Source organism: Phascolarctos cinereus, unplaced genomic scaffold (genome assembly GCF_003287225.1).
Source record: "Phascolarctos cinereus isolate Bilbo 61053 unplaced genomic scaffold, phaCin_HiC Scaffold_4;HRSCAF=312, whole genome shotgun sequence".
Taxonomy (NCBI): domain Eukaryota; kingdom Metazoa; phylum Chordata; class Mammalia; order Diprotodontia; family Phascolarctidae; genus Phascolarctos; species Phascolarctos cinereus.
This window is the reverse complement of record NW_027555847.1, coordinates 62,743,125-62,760,731: the sequence shown is the minus strand read 5'-3', so window position 1 is coordinate 62,760,731 and position 17,607 is coordinate 62,743,125.

Below are 17,607 nucleotides of genomic sequence, written 5' to 3'. Positions count from 1 at the left end.
GCAGTTATTTAACCTGTCTGCCTCAGTTTCCTTAACTGTAAAGTGGGAATAATCATAACACCTGCCTCTCAGGATTCTTGCGACAGTCAAGTAGAGTGTTCAGCACAATGCCTGGCACATAGTAGGCACTTAATAAATGCTTGTTCATGGTTCCAGAACTGCCATGGGGCTTCACACAGTGCTTTCAAAGCCATTGCTCAGACCATGGAGTCTGGGAGTAGGGAGAGAAGTGAAGGGTGGGCAAGGCCTTTGAAATCATGCTCTCACCTACTGGGAAGGAGGACAGGCAAAGACTGGGTAGTGGTGTTGTACAGTTGTTTTTTACGGGCCCTTCTCAGAATCGTGCTTTTTTTTTTAAGTCTTTTTTATTATTAATTTACTTTGATTTATCAACAATCACTTCCACAAGCTTTTGAGTTTTAAATTTTTCTCCCCTTCCTCCCACCCTCCCTCCCAAGACATCAAGCAATCTGATTGATATAAGCTATACATATACATGCGTATTAAACCTATTTTCACATTAGTCATGTTGTGAGAAAGAATTAGAACCAATAGGAGGAGCCACCAGAAAGAGGAAACAAAACAAAACAGAAGAAAAAAAAGAGCAAAAAGCATGCTTCAATCAGTGTTCAAACTCCATACTTCGTTCTTTAGATGTGGATAGCATGTTCCATCATGAGGCCTTTGGAGATGTAGAATCTTGCTTTTAAATGCATATAATAAACTATAGAGGATTACAAAAAAGGCCAACTATACTGAAAGATAGATATAATTTTTTTTTAATTCAGGTTGTAATTTAGACTCTTCATGACGTCTTTTGGGTTTTTCTTGGCAAAGATACTGGAGTGGTTTGTCATTTCTTTCTCCAGCTCATTTTCCAGATGAGGAAACAGAGGCAAACAGGGTTAAGTGACTTGCCCAAGGTCACACAGGTAGTCAGTGTCTGAGGCTAAATTTGAACTCAGGAAGATGAGCCTTCCTAACTCTACCCTCTATCCACTGTGTCACCCACCAGCTGCCCAAAGACTGGGTAGAAGAAGGTCTTACAGGGAGGAAGGAGTTAAAACCTTCAGGGTATGATGTATTCCTCAGACTGCTGGGCGATGGAGACCATGGCCGTAGCCTAGCGAGAGTACATCAGTAGTGAGTGAGAGAGCCAGCATTCAGACTTCAAACCCCTGAGCTTGCTTCCAAGTTCAGTCCACTGTACCATGAAATAAAGGATGGGACCTAGACAATGTAAGTCACTTGCCTGGGGGCAGCCAGCGGGTACTGGCAGAGCCAGCCAGGAGCTAAAACTCTGGTCAGAACACTGATTTCCAGCTCAAACTGGCACAGTTTCTTCCTTTCCTCTTGTTCTCTCCTCCTCTGATCTCCCCAGGCCATCACCCTCCTCCTACACAGCAGAGACTGAAGGGAAGGAAAATGGGGCCAATGGACTGTGGTTCAGGGTCTCTACAGCCCCTCTCTGACCCAGTGCCCCCGTGGGCTCTTGATTCCTCTAGGTTTCCAGGATTAATACCTTTGGACACTTGTTTTGGGGATTGTTCCTGTTTTAAAGTGCTTCCTCTGCCCATCTGCCAGCATCCCATGGACCCTAGGACTGTCTGGCACCCCACGATTCATTTAGCTAAAGTCAACTCAAAAGAAATCGGAATTCTAAACCAGTTCAGTTTGGCTGAATTTAGTTGAGTTGCAGCTAGGTGTAGAAATGGACAGAGTGCTGGGCATCTTCCTGAGTTCAAATCTGGCCTCAGAGGTGGCACAGTGGATTCAGCTCTGGCCTTGGAGTAGGAGGATATGAGTTCAAGTCCAGTCTCAGACACATGACACCAGCTGTGTGACCCTGGGCAAGTCACTTAACCCCCATTGCCTCACAAAAAAGAAATCTGGCCTCAGACACTTACTAGCTCTGTCACCCTGGCCAAGTCACTTAGCCCTATTTGCCTCAGTTTCCTTATCTTTGAAATGAGCTGGAGAAGGAAATAGCAAACCAAACCACTTCTTTGCTAAGAAAACCTCAAATGGGGTTACCAAGAATCCCTTGGTTTGTTCATGACTAGGCCCTGTGATAGAGAAAGAAGAACAAACTATAAAAATTTTAAAAAAACAACTCAAGCTGGGGAAAGTCCCTGGGGGTGCCCTAGCTTAGTCTTCAGGACCTCTTTTTCCCAGGGTTTTTGAGGAAGGGGAACTACCCTGTTCCTCAGAGGGTCACACAGCTCAAGGTCTGGATCTGGGGCCCAGCTAGAGACAAAATTGTAAAGTTTATCGGGGCATGGACCTCACCTCTGCTCCTTTTCCCTTCTCTCCATCAACTCAGGAGAGTGGGAAAATAGCTGTGTGGCCCTAAGCAAATCCCTTGATCCCTCTGAACTGTAGGGTCCTGACCTGTAAATGGAGATGATTAAAACCTGCACTAGAGCTGTAAGGAAAATGTAAACTAACATTTAAGTTAAAAAAAGTTCTAGAGATGGGAGCCCTCCCCCTCTCTCCAGCCACCTGAAACTTTCTTGGGGTCCAGGTCTCCAAGAAAGTCACCCATGTTAAGACATTATACGTCAATGTTCCCCTTCTCAGAAGTATTTGTATTTTTAAAAAGCAGAACAGAGGATTTAACAGATCAATGTTTAATCCAAAGGAATGAATCTGGAAGGGCTGTGGGAGGTGGTCGATTTGTGTTTTTGGATTTTGGGGGGCAGTTAGGTGGTGCAGTGGATGGAGTAAAAGCCTTGGAGTCAGGAAAACCTGTGACCCAGGGTGAGTCACAATCTCTCTATGCCTCAGTTTCCTCCATCTGTAAAATGTAGCACTGGGTTGCTTTTAGGGTCAAAGCACTGTATAAATGTTTTTATTATTGTTGTTGTTTGTTAACAGGGATGGCATTTTTCTAATCAACTGAGGCAAACCAAATTAAAAAAGCAGATACTGCTTATGCAGGGAAAAAAAAAAACAAGAGTGGAAGTGGAACTGTTAGCTTGGGAGTCCAGACAGATCCCTGAGTTCAGTTCTACTTCTGTCCCTAACCAGTTGTGGGGCATTAGCCAGAATCTTTCCCTCTTAGAGTCATTCAACCAACAGTCATTTATTTTATTTTATATTGTACATTATATTTTGAGGCAGCTAAGTAGTGCAGCAGACACAGCACAGGCTCTGAAGGCAGGAAGACAGAGCTCAAATCCAGCCTCAGACACTTACTAGCCGTGTGACCCTGGGCAGGTCACTTAATTTATGTCTGCCTCCATTTCTTTAACTGTAAAATGGGAATAATGATAGTACCTACCTCAAAGGGTTGTTGGGAGAACCACATTAGATAGCCCTTAGCACGCAGTAGGCATTTAACAAATCCTTCTTTACTTCCTTCCTTCCAGCAGTTTCCATGTTGGGTCCTGGGCATACCAAAACAGACATGAAGTACTTTCTGCCTTCAGGGAGCTTACTAGGGAAGACAACTTATACATATCGATCAATCAATAAGCACTTATTAAGTGCCTACTATGTGCCAGGCACTGTGTTAAACACTGGTGAATCAAAAAAAGACGCAAACCACAGCCCCTGCCTTCAAGGGGCTTATAGTCTAATGGGGAGGACAAGGTGCAAACAAATCTGTACAAAGTGAATTCTATCCAGGATAAATAGGCACTGGGATTAAGAGGGGTGGGGAGGCAGCAGGAGAGGCTTCCTGTAGGAGGTGGTGTCCAAGTGGACCCTTGAGCCTGCCCCAAGGTCCCTGCCAAGGTAAATATCCTGTGCTTTTTCTTGAAGGGGTGTTAATGAGAGGGGAAGAGCTCTGAGTCGAAACCTCTCTTGAAGAGGACCTGTGGCCGGGGTCTTGACGTTTGAAGGTGGCAGGCTGAAGCCCAAAAGGAGAACTTGCCTCCGAGGGCTCAGTCTCCGCTGGGGCAGGTATCGGCTTTGCTTTTCGTTTTCTGAGGTGGTTCACAATTCCTGAGAATTTCTGGTTTGACAAAAAGGACCCTTCCCAACACCTGCTGCCCCATTCACACAGGAAAGGAGTGACACATGGCAAGCCAAACTCCTCATGGCTTCCCAGAAGACATCGTTCCTCCCTGAGGCTTTAGGGGCTCCCAGCTGCATGGCAAACACGTCTTCAGCCATTTTCCACTGGACACAGTCCAGGAACAGACGTCTGAGCAGCCCTAATGGGTGGGTGGGTGGGGGGCGTGGTGAGGTGGTGAGAGCCCCATGCCACTCCAGGACACCAGCCTTTCCCCTTGCCTCCTTCCTACCTCTTCTTGCCTCCAGGATCCCAGACCCAGCTCCCAAGACATCTCCTTTCTATTTCTTGGGTGGGGTGGGGCAGGGGTTGGCCTAGCCCTCTCCTTTCTCTGTTGCTTCCAGCTAAACTTTCACTCCTGCCTGGCCCCACTGAGGAACCAAAGATTTCCCAGCTTTGTCCCTCCCTTTCCTTCCCTAAGGCAGACGCAGCCCTCTGGAGGTTTGAATAAACAACAAAACTGTTAGAATCAGTAGGAGAACAGGATAAAAATAACAAACTTGGGATCAGTTACAGGCTTCCAAGAAGTCTCAAATGTGCCCCACTCCCTCCCCCTAAATTATTCGTGGCTTTTGCTTTAGCATCAAGAGAAAATACTTTAAAAAATACACAAATTTGAGGTATTATTATCTTCACATGTAGAAATTCTACTGGTCCTAAAAAAGCCTTCAGGACACAACTCCTTCCTTGGATTTCAGCCCCTCCTCCTCTGATCTCCCACAGTACTTATTTGGTGTCCACCTCGCCTCATTCTTTTTTTTTTTTTTTGAGGCAAAGGTAAAGTGACTTCCCCAGGGTCACACAACTAGTAAGTAACTGAGGTCAGATTTTAACTCAAGTCCTCCTGACTCCAGGGCCACTGCCCCACCTAGCTACCCCTAAATTCTAACTTAAAAAAAAAATCGTTGGCATACATCTTATCTTGCCTCCTAGACCAAAAGCCCCTGGAGGGCAGGAATGGTGTTTTATTCATTTTTACCCAGCCACCATTGATTTATTGAAATATAGCTCTGGAAAAAATAGGCTTTTAAAAAGCCCATTGAGGGGCAGCTAGGTGGTACTGTGGATAGAACACTGGCTCTGAAGTCAGGAGGACCTGAGTTCAAATCCGGCCTCAGACCAAACACTTGACACTTACTAGCTGTATCACCTTGGGCAAGTCACTTAACCCCAATTGCACCCCCCCCTCCAAAAAAAAGCCCATTGTGTTTTGAATGGAACTACTTGACTAGTCTTCAAATCACTCTGGCTTTCTTTGAATGGCCAATAATAGCCCCCAGTCCAAGCCTGGTTGTTCATTGTTTAGGTTTTGATGGGCTTAAAATGAATGTAAATACCAATTGTCTTCTATTCTGGCCCAAAACTCTGAGGGTCTTCTCCTCCCAGATTAAAACTTTGGTGATACTAAACTAGGGCATTTTGGGTCACAATTCTTACCTAGCCCGCGGAGACCGGGGAAAGACCCTAATTTTAGAAAGGCCAAGGTCACCCACTGCATCCCAGGCCATGGACAGTCTTTTTGATTTTGTCTTGCCACTGGACGTGTGACTCTGGAGGAGAGAGTGAGGCTGATGACTTTGCTCAGTTCTGCCTCACTTAAATCCAATTCGGGCACCAGTCTGTGATGTCATTGGTCTTCTTCGAGAACAAAGGGCAAACAACAATAATGCTGCCCTCATCCAAGAGAGCAAGGAGAAAAGGTCCACCACTCCCTACCACCGCCCACACCACCCCCACTTCTACTGTCTGTCCACGAATGGCCACCTGGAAGCAGTAAGATCAAATGCTGAGGGTGAGAGAGGAGGCATCATGTGCCTGGCCCACTCAGAGCTGGAGATGGTACAGGGCAAAATTACGGGCAAATTACTCTGGCTTTCATCGAATGGCTAATAATATCCCCCAGCCCAAGCCTCCATTGCTCATTGCTTAGATTTTGATGACTTACAATAATGTAAATAAATAAAACCGAGTGTAAATAGCAATTGTTTTCTATTCTGGCCAGAAACTCTGAGACTGAAACTTTTGTGCTGGTAAACTAGGTCATCTTTTGTCTCGGTTCTTTCCTAGTCATTGCCTTAGTCATTTGAATGGGTGTTGCCTCAGACAAATTGAGACCTGGGAAAGACCTTAACTTAGAAAGCCAAGGTCACCCACTGCATTCCACTGTAGATCATCTTGACTTTTATCTTTCCACTGGACTCCAATGACCCCCGGAGGATGGAGAACTCAGCTGACAACTTTACACAGCTTTGCCTCATTTGGTGGAACAACATGCTGTCAAATGGTTCAGCCTTGGAAATGGCTATGATTCCATCAGTATGATTTCACCACCACATCCACCATGGGCCTTTCCATCTGCTCTGCAGCTGGAACTTCCTATGGATTTTATCTTCCCTAATCAGAACATAAGTGTCTCCAGAACAAGGATTCTTGTTTTTCTTTTTCTATCCATAGAGTTTAGCACTGTAATCTGCATATTGTAAATACTTAACACTTATTCAATATCCTCCTGAGTGCTTAGGTCAGGGCCTAAGGACTGATAGCCAACATTCAGTAAATGTTTGTTGAACGAATGAATGAATAGATCAGTTATTCTCATTCTTAAGACCACTGATTTAGAGCTGAAAGACACCTTCCAATGAGGAAACTGAAGCTGAGATAAGATGGAGTACTTATCAGGAAGACCCAAGTTCAAGTGCTGCCTTAAATACTGATATTCTGAAAGATCCTCAGCTAGGCCCTTAAACTGCTCAGCTTCAGTTTCCTCATTTATAAAATGGGGATAATAATAATACCTAACTCATAAGGTTGCCCAGAGGCTCAAATGAGATAACAAAATGTAAAATGTCTTTGGAAATCTTAAAATGGAATATGATGCTAGTAATTGTTATTTGAATCCAGGTCCTTGGCTCCAAATCCAGAATACTTTACTTTGGATGACTCTCGACTCTCCAGCATAACCTAGTAAATAGCATTCTAGTGGAGATTAAGAGTGTTTAACATAAAATCTCAAAGTCTTTTACCACTAAAGTAACAGAACTCTGCACTACTTAAACTAAAAAATACAGTCTTTCAAAACTCCTAAAAGTTTAGCTCTCTTTTAAAAAAAATTTTTTTTAATGATTGTAATGATCACTAGCAAACACGAATAGTCCAAGATACAAAGAAGAAAAAAGAAAATGAAGGCATATGAGTCTGAACTTCAGTTATGTATAATTTGTATTTTTTAAAAAACATGTATTACATTTAACAAAGTAGTGACAAATTTTGTGAAGTAGCTACACGATTGAACTGCTTGTGCATAGGTTCACTGATCTAACGTGGGAAGGAACCTTGGAGTCTGTTAAATCCAGCTTTAACAAACCCATTTTATAGATGACAAAACCAAGAGAAGGCCAGGAGAGTTTGCCCAGGGTCTTTGCCTGATCTTCCTGATGCATTGGGCTTTCCATTATGCTGAACTTTTGTTTTCTTCTGTAGAAGGTTAGCTCTTGAGTGTGTTAAAAATAGGTGGAGATACTCCACCCCCCTACCCTCTAGGCCCCATTCCCCAGAGGAAACAAATCTTGAGATCACTGGGTAGAGACCTATGGTCTTAGTCTGCAGTCTTCTGCAGTGACTCAATCCTGAAATGGGATAATTCTCCCAAAGTCTCCTTGCAAATGACTTAGAAATCCTAGAAACTGAAAGCTGAGCTCTTCTTAAACCAGATTGAAATGAGAGATACTAAAGATTCCAGTGCATCTTTCCTAAAGACCCCAGTCCCTGCCTCCTCTCCGTTAACTTCTGCCTCCTCTAGGGTTTAGCTAGTTTTTTACAAACACTCCCTGTTCAGATTCAAACCTCAATTTGAGTCAGGATTTAATTGTCACCTGGATTGTAAGCTCCTTGACGACAAGGATCATCTTCTCCATCTCTGTCTCCCTCGTCAGCAGAGAGTACAGGGCTTTGTGAAGAGTGGGAAGGTTTCTGAGCTGTCCAATATCTGCATTTTATAGATGAGGCTAGAGAAGTGAAGCAAGGCAGGAACAGAATGGGGATTCAAACCTGGGTCTCCCGATTCCTGGTCCGATGTTTTTTTTTTTGCACAGCTGGGCAATTTGTAAATATCCGTCCCATATTTTGTTAGATAAATGACTATCCTCTTGTCCCATATCAGGCATACATCAATCAATCAATCAGTATGTATTAAGCGCCCCTACTCTCTGCCAGGCACTGTGTTAAGTGCTGAGAGTGTCTGTGAGGTAGGGTAATTTATAGGAAGAACACCAGATTTGGTGTCAGGATAGATGTGACTGGCTACTTGCTGTGCCTATGACCTTAGACACATTACCTGACCTTTCCCAGTTTCAAGTTTTCTCATTGTCCCTAAAAAAAAGGGGGATTGGACTTGATGACCTCTCTGGTCCCCTCCCAGTTTTGAAATCTATAAGGACCAGGGCCAAAGTCCCAAATTTGACATCAACTGTATGACCTTGGGCAAGTAGTAACCTTTGAGGGTGTCAGTTTTCTCATCTGTAAAATGGGACATTTGGGCAAAGGTATGTTGATAAATATTTAAGGACTGGCTTTCTAAAAAAAATTTTTTTTTTATTCTGGACACTTTTAAGTTTAATCTGCATTATTAATATTTTAGCCATTATTTTCTTAAGTCTATACAGTCAACAAAACAATAAGACAAACCTGAATCTTTAGCATTTGCCTTTATTGGAGGTGGAAATGCTAATACTGAAAATTTAGCGGGACTGTGTATAAACTGCTCTCATCCTCCTGGTTCTGTTTACTTCAATCTTCATCAGTTCATACAAGTTTTCCCAGTTTTCTCTGAAACCATTCTCTTCATCATTTCTTAGTATTCCATCACATTCATATGCTATACCTTCTTCTGCTATTTCTCAATTGATAGGTATGTAAGTCCCTATATTATTAAATTATGTTTGCTATATGCACTTGTGAAAGCCTTTTTTGTGTGTGTTAAGATTTCTTGTGTGTGTAGTAAATAAATACCTGTCCCATACCTGATTTATATTATACAGAGTATCCTTCTTCTATTCCTCACTTTAGGGAGACCCTACATATGAACCAAACCTAAACTTTAAGTAATTTTCCCACCCAGGTACCAGGGACCAGAGTAGGGGTATATAATTCCTCTCATTAGAGGCCAGGATCCCTTAGGACCTGAGTTCAGAGTAGAGCAGAGGGAAGAGGGTGCAGCACTTCAGCCCTCCTGGGCCCAGCAGCATTTATTATTGTTAGTCTATAAAATGTAGACTGTAACAAACAAGCAGACCAAAAAAAAAATTAATACGTTACCCACCCTATGACAAAGAGCATTGACTCTGGGTTCAAATCCTGCCTCTGACTTCTACGACCTTGAGCAAGTGACTTAACTTCTTGGGGCCTGAGTTTCCTTCTTCGTAAAATGAGATGGTTGTACTAGATAATTTCTAATGTCCTTTCCAACTCTGACTTTTTTTTTTTGGAGTAAATAACACATTGGCTCTTCCTTTTTATTGTGAATTTAACATTTCAATATACAAAGAACAAGAAAGATTTAAATAAGAAATGATGAATTTCTATGTGTGGTTTTACGGGGTTTTTTTTAGTATATATCACATTTTACAAAGTAGTCACAAAATGTCTCTAGTTGTTTGTGTCCCCTTCTATAGTCTCCTGTGCATCTAAAAAAAAATGCTTAATTTTTTTTCCTTTCCATGATTGGCTCTATCTTTCCTTAGATGCCCCCTAGTGGTAGGAGAGCTAACATTAGTGATTCATTGCCTTCCTCTTAACAATGGTAACTGACATTTACAGAGCCATTACTCATAACCAGTGTTCATCTGGGCAGGGGGGAACAGAGCCGAGCATGGAGTCCCAGGGCATAGCCTGGGGGACAGGAAATACATCCAGGGACACCTAGAATTCTATTTTGCTTTTTTTGTTTGTGGCTGTGATTCATTAAAACTGTTTAAGTGGAATAACCTTGGGCAAACAGAAACTTTGGTTTTAGCCATATATCCCTGAGAAAGAATCCACACAGCTCGCTAGATCTGACAGTCTGTATGAAAAACTCGAGCCACACGCCACTTCTTAAAAGTGGGACTCTTTCATGCATGATACAAGATACTTTTCTATTTACACTTCCAAAGATTTCTTTTTTTTTTCTGTAGTGTAGTGGGAATGTCCATACATTGGTCAGTGGTATCTAGTTCTAACATAGATGGAGAGTGGCTTCACTGGTCTCTGGCTTCATCCAGCCATGTTCAGATGTACAGGAGAAAACAAAAAGATTGTAGAAGGGGTCACAAACAACTAGAGACATTTTAGGACTACTTTGTAAAATGTGATACTTTAAAAAAACATACATAGAAATACATCATTTCTTATTTAATCTTTCTTGTTCTTTATATATGGAAATGTTAAATTCACAATAAAAAGGAAGAGCCAATGTGTTATTTAGTAAAAAAAAAAGTTTTTCGTTTTTTGCCTTTCTTTTCTGTTCTCGGTGGTTCACGGACAATGTAACATAGGGAGATTAACTTGACCTCTGCAGCGCCATCTTGAATAGGTCTGGCTTACTCTGAAGTCCTAGGCTTCTTCCTGCCTCTTAGAATCTCCCTTTCCAGTTCCAAGCCTAATCCTCAGTACCCTTCTTCCAGAGAAAGGAAGGAGCTAGTGAGGCTGGCAGAGCTGGATGGAGGAGCAACCAAGTAGCTAGCTGACCAGAAGACAAGGGAAGAAATGACCTCTGCTGTTGGGGGCAAAGCTAGGTGTGTCAGCAAGGGTGCATATGAAAGATATTAGGGCCATGGGGAAGATGTGCCCCTGCTTCAGGGGTGGAGTTGGCATGACTGATGGCCGCTGATGGGCATCTGGCAGAAGCACCCCCAAAAAAGGTGCTTTTAGGACCTTCTAAGTTATCCTCCATGGGCTAAAGCCCCACCTGCCCAGTCCTAGTTATTGCTTGTTGTTCAGTCATTTCAGTTGTACCTGACTCCTCATGACCCCATTTGGAATTTTTTTGGCAATGATACTGGAGCGGTTTGCCATTCCCTTCTCCACCTCCTTTTCCAGATGAGGAAACTGAGACAAATAGGATTAAGTGACTTGCCCAGGGTCATACAGCTAAGAAGTATTTGAGGTCGGATTTGAACTCAGGAAGATGAGTCTTCCTGACTTCCTGACTTCATGCTGGGCATTCTCTCCACTGTGCCACCTACTTGTCCTATGGACATTTAAATAGCACTTTAGTTCACAAAGGGTATTATCTACATTATCTCATCTGATCCTCACCATCTTGTAAAATAAGCAGAACAGAGATTATTATCCCCATTTTACAAATAAGGAGACAGACAGAGATATTACATGATTTGTGAGCAGCAGAAGCAGGGATCAAACCAGGGACTTTTATCCTAAAACTTTTCCCATGAGGCAGACTTAGGTAAGTAACAGAAAGAGTCAAGAGACTGTGAGCAAGTGATTTCCCCTCCCAGGGCCTCTGTTTCCATTTCTGTAAAATGAGAGCGTTGGACTAGATGATCTTTAAATTCTTTGCCAGCCCTAGAGAGCTGCATCAAGCCCTGTATCAGGCTTCATGTTCCAAGACCACACTGCTTGCTGATGCCAAGAAAATGGATGATCGTGGACGGCAAGGTAAGAGGACGAGAAAAGACCAGAACTACATAGAAACTGTGAAGTTCAGTAGCACCATAGATCTGGACCTGGGAGGAATGGGGTCTCAGAACCCCACTAGTCCAACCCCTCATTTTATTGATGATAGAAGTCCAACTCTGGACATTAAGAGACCTGCCCAGATACTAAACACCTACATACATCATGCCATTTGCCTATATTTGCCCCTACAATTGAAGTGCGGTCAGAGGCAGGAACCCAAGACTTCCAAATCCAGAGTGAGTGTAGGCTTTCTCTCTTCCTACAATGGCTCCAATTGCTTGTTAGCTGTGCCCATAGGAAAGTCACTTAACATTTCTGAATTTCAGATTCCTTCTCTGTAAAACAGGGATCATATTTACAGTGTTTACCTCGTAGGGTTGTTGTGAGAACTCGGGTAAGGAACTTTAAAATATCAGCCATTATTCATATTGGATCTAGAAAACCTTAGAGATCTAACCTAATTACCTCATTTAACAGAGAAAGGAAACTGAGGTCTAGGAAGGGGAAATCACTTGCCCAGAGTCACACGGCTAGTAAGTATCTGAGATTAAATTTGAACTCAGGTCTTTCTGAATCCAGGCGCTCTATTCACTGAGCCACCTAGCTATCATTATGGATTTTTTTTTTTTGGTTAGGCAATGGGGTTAAGTGACTTGCCCAGAGTCACACAGCTAGTAAGTATTATGTGTCTGAGGCCGCATTTGAACTCAGGTCCTCCTGAATCCAGAGTCGGTGTCTATCCACTGCGCCACTTAGCTGCCCCTACCACCTAGCTATCATAATAGCAACAACAACAACAATAATAATAATCTTTTACATAGCGCTCTAAGGTTTGCACAGTGCTTTATACTTGTTAACTCATTTGATCCTTGCAAACAACCCTAGGAGGTACATGCTATTATTATTCCCATTTTACAGATGATGAAATTGAGGCACAGGAAGATTAAGTTATTTGCCCAGGGTCCTATGGCTAGTAAGTGTCTGAGGCTGGATTTGAACTCGTCTTCCTGACTTCAGGCCCAGCTCTCTGTCCACCGTGCACCTCGCTGCCACCAGGTGACTAGCGCTTTTTTCATTTGGAATGTTGCAAATATTGACAAATGAAGGCCCTGGATAGGACTGCTTCTCAAATTGTGGCAAAAGCAAGGCCTCATGTTTGCAAAAGAGCTGGTTCTTTTCATCCAAAATAAACTTCTATAACAAACACATGAGAGAATCTCATGGTGTGTTTAAGCCTCAGAGTCAGGAAGACCTGGATTCAAGGTCTCTCCTTGGCCTATGCTGGCTGTTGGACCCTAGACAAGTAATTTGACGCCTCAATGATCAAGGTAACTCCTTCAGATTGTAAATTACAGAGGAAGAGAGAGTTTCCACGTTGGAACTTCCTTATACTGCTGAGATCAGAGGTCTGGAGCGAAGAATGACACTGATTTGAAGAGTCTTTCAGAAATGAATAATAGCTTGCATTTATAGAGCCTTTTAAGGTTTACAATATTCTTATTCAATAAATATAGACTGAGGTATGCGAAGTGTGGTCCTTATTTTTTGTTGTTTTTTTTATTATTTTATCAACAATCACTTCCATAAGCTTTTTTTGGGGTGGGGAGAGTTAAGTGACTTGCCCAGGGTCACACAGCTAGTAAGGGTCAAGTGTTTGGGCTGAGTTCAATTTGAACTCAGGTTCTCCTGACTTCAGGGCTAGTGCTCTATCCACTGCGCTACCGAGCTGCCCCTCATAAGATTCTGAGTTTTAAATTTTTTCCCCCTCCTTCCTGCCTCCCTCCCCAAGATGGGGTGCAATCTGATAGAGGCTATACATATACAGTCCTATTAAACATATTTTCACATTAGTGATGTTGTAAGGAATAACTAGAACCAAGTGTGGTCTTTATTTTAACTCATACAAGCTGGCAAGTTGGGTCCCTGGAGAGTGGTTACATCTTCCCCTGAGGGTCACAGGGGTAACCCAAGGGCTTAGATTTCTTCTAATGCTATTGGCTCAAGTCTCTATTCTGGTGTTTCCCCCAATATAAATTTCCAGTGCCTGTTAATATTTCTATACTCATTGATATTAATATCTCACTGTCAATTTAACTAATCAATACCAATCAATCAGGATTTAAACCAATGTTTTTTTGACCTATACTCTTATCTGCTGTGCCATGCTCTGTTGCAGGGTTGGGGCAGATGAACAGACACTTTGGAATGCCTGCCCTAGAGCTAAGTGTTCTGAGTGCAAACTCACCCAACCCATTATATCCAGACATTCTCAGATCATGCTTTACATCCCATCAAGCCATTTGACCTCAGTCATCTCACCACCCATGCTGCTGCCTGAGTAGCCCCACACATTCTTGCTCCTAGAAGGCGTCTGACAATTGCTGCTCATGGCTTCACTCATCAACCCTGAGTTCCTAGATCAAGAGGTGACAGGGTCACTTGCTCTTTCTCACTTCGCAAGGTCACTACCTCTCATGGCACACATGTGGTTGGAATTCCATTTTATGAACTGGATCTCTAGAAACTGCTGCTGGTATTGGAATGTTCAATAGAATCCAATATTGAACACTGGAATGTTCAATAGGAGGTTGACAACTTAGTGATGGATTGGACTTATAATCCAAACCTCAAACTGTGCTTTTTTTTTTTTTAAATTGGGACATTAACATGACTGGGGAATGATTGCTCAGCCTTCATCCGGGTGAGATGTAGTGTGCTCTATAAAAAGAATGTAGTTTTATTCAAGAAACTAAATTGTAGTTCAGTTTATGCAGTAATTTGATAGGGCCATTTTTCTCTAAACCAATCTTAGCACTTCAGTTTTTGCAGCTGGGGCATGATGGATCTTGTGACCACATTCATATTTCTAGAAAACTTCTAAATCCCAACATGGGGTCTGCATGATCCCAGACCAGATTTCCCCAGACAAATTTGGTCACGAAACACTTTGGAGCTTGAAATATGTTTATTGAAAACCGGAGTTCAAATCCCACCTTTGACATTCTGTAATCATATGTGCATCATAGCCTCTCCAAGTCTCACTTTTCTTCTCTGTAAAATGGGGATAATAATATCCGTATTATATTCCTCACAGACTTGTTGCGAGGTCAAATCAGATACTTTATATGAGGCACTTTGTAAGCTTTACAATATGTATAAATGTCAGAAAAGCAGGATGGCCTGGTCTTGGAGTCAGGCAGACCTGGGCTCAAGTCTTGTTTCTGACTGTGTGACCTTGATTTCTGGTGCCTCCATGTTCTAGGCTGTTGAGAAGCTGTGAGCACTGCTGGTACTACAAAGAGGGTGACAGTAGCCAACAATGGAACCTTCATGGTGTTGAGAAGTTACCAATACAAAGAGGGCTATGGGAAAACAAGGCCTTGTACAACCCACCTGTGCAAGACTGACCAAAGAAACAACCAAACCAGTAACCACGCTGATCTTTTCGATCACACATACCTGTGATGTCCTTGGTACAGTGAAAGAAACTCCCTCTACCGATACAGAGCAGTCTCCCTGATCTGCATCTTACAGGCCTAGAGAACTGTCTTGGGCACAGGGAAATTAAGCCAAGATGTGTCAGATGTGTCCAAAGCCAGCTCTCACCTGCTATGCTGCCCTTCCTACTTAGTAATGGAGATATTATTCAGGTGAAGTACTGTCCTTTAGGACAGCGAGGTGGCGCCATGGTGCACAGAGCGCCAGGCCTGGGGTCTGGAAAACTCAATCTTCTTGAGTTCAAATCTGGCCTTAGATACTTGCTAACTGTGTGACCCTGGGCAAGTCACTTAACCCTGTCTGCCTCAGTTTCCTCATCTGTAAAATGAACTGGAGAAGGACATGGCAAACTGCTCCAGCCAAGAAAACCCCAAAAGGAGTCACCAAGAGCACTGTCCCTTAGACATTTTGGTTACTGCTCTTAGCAAGTCTGGGGAGGACAACACATTTGTGTAAAGAGCAGTGATACAATTGGCTTGAGGGGAAATATAGTAAGAGTCTGAAATACACTTCAGTGCATCTGTAATCCCACTGAGGTGAGCACACCCTTCAAAGGTGCACATAGCGGCCTATCTGTGCCCTCTCATCCTGTGTACTCTTGCCCACGTCCTCCGATGAATCCTCCACAGTGGGTCCTTTACCCGTGCTAGAGGTAGGCCTCTTGTTCCTTGGACACTGTGGACAGCACACGGGCTACCCACCAATAGATCTTTCCTTACCATTGCCAAGCCTCCCTTCACTTCTTGTCAGACGTCCCTTGAGTGATGTCCTGCTTCTCTTACCAATTCCTCGGGCCGCTTTGCGGTGCAGCCCACTCGTGCCCATCCTGCATTTCCCCACTGCCCTTTGGGTGACCGTCAACTTGGATTCACCAGAGACAATGGCATCCCCACCTTGAAATATACAATACACATTTGTAACTTGTTGGGATATTTTACAAGTTTCCTTTTCTTTTTTACAACTTCTGTTCAAAATTCTCAAAAGAGTACGTTCTTTGATAAACCAGCTGGTAAGCTGGCCCATCTCTTTTTTCACTATTAACAAGTTTGATCTGGTTTATCGTGCTTTGTACTGAGGGCAGATATGCTTTTAATCTCAAAAACTCAATACAAAAGTTTCCTTTAAAAAATCCAGCAGAGTGATCTGACCACTCCTCCTCCTTCTCATGAGTGCCCACAATATTATGTTTCATCTGTTTAAAAACAGAATTGTTTCTCAGATTATATAGTTTTAGCATTAATACACATGAGGGAAAGAATCAGAAAGGGACACAAAACTATTATAAACAAAGCAGGCCTCCAGACCCGCTCTAGGTTCTGGGAAGAGACTTAAGAGAAAGAAGAGGTCAGGACAGCTCCCTGTCCTGTTAGCATCCCCCAAATTAGTCGGCAGTCAGTAAGATGGAAATTTATTTGTGCAGCTCTATCCCTTGGGTCACAAAATGAGTTTTAAGGATGTGGTCTGGTCTTGAACTTATGAAAACTTCATGATCCTCACCCCCATGGGAGTACCCCTCCACCAGCAGGAAGGCTGCTAGTGTTGTACTCTCCTTGGGGAAGAGTGACCCTCACCGCAGTGGCTAAGTGAGAAGCAATACACAATCTTAGAGGAGGGGAAATCCAACTCACAAAATTCCCTTCAGTCATCTGGCTAAGCCAGGATGAGTCAGTGAAATTCAGAAGACACTGAGAAAAATAATCAGAGATCAACAGACTCTTATAAAACAGCTGATATGGACACAGCACTCGAGGTTTTAAGTGTTTTACACGCAATCTTATTTAATCATAGGATTACAGGGGCAGCTGGGCTGAGTCACTTGAACCCCTCTGTTTTCTTCAGTTTCCTCATCTTTAAAATGGGGATAATAATAGCAACTACTTTCCAGGGCTGTTGTATAGAGTAAATGAGATAATAATTGTAGTGTTTACCACTGTGCCTGGCACATAGCAGGTAGATGTTTACTATTACTATTCTTCATACATTAGGATCATAGGAACAGCTAGGTGGTACAAGGGATAGAGTGCCAGGCCTGAAGTCTGGAAGACCTGAGCACTCAGAGCACGTCTACAGTGGGGAAAACCACCCAAACCAAGGCTACAGGGTAGGGTTCCCAGTGAAGAGGGAACGTTATCTGTCTCTGGGGACACGCTCACCACCTACAGTAAGAACAGCTATGAAAACTGACAACAGTTTAGCAAAGGGTCAAAGGTACTCCGCTCCAGTAGGAAGCTTATGTACCTGCTGGCGGACGGGGTTTCCTGGGGAGCAAGCACCCCATTCATTACAGGAGACCTCATATGGATAGGGTGGGGGCTCATGAGGTGGATACAATGGCTGAACTGCTTATGTAACTCTACAAAAGGCAAATATGCAATCCCCCGTGTTCTCAACTCTGAGTGCTTGTGCCACAATCTTAA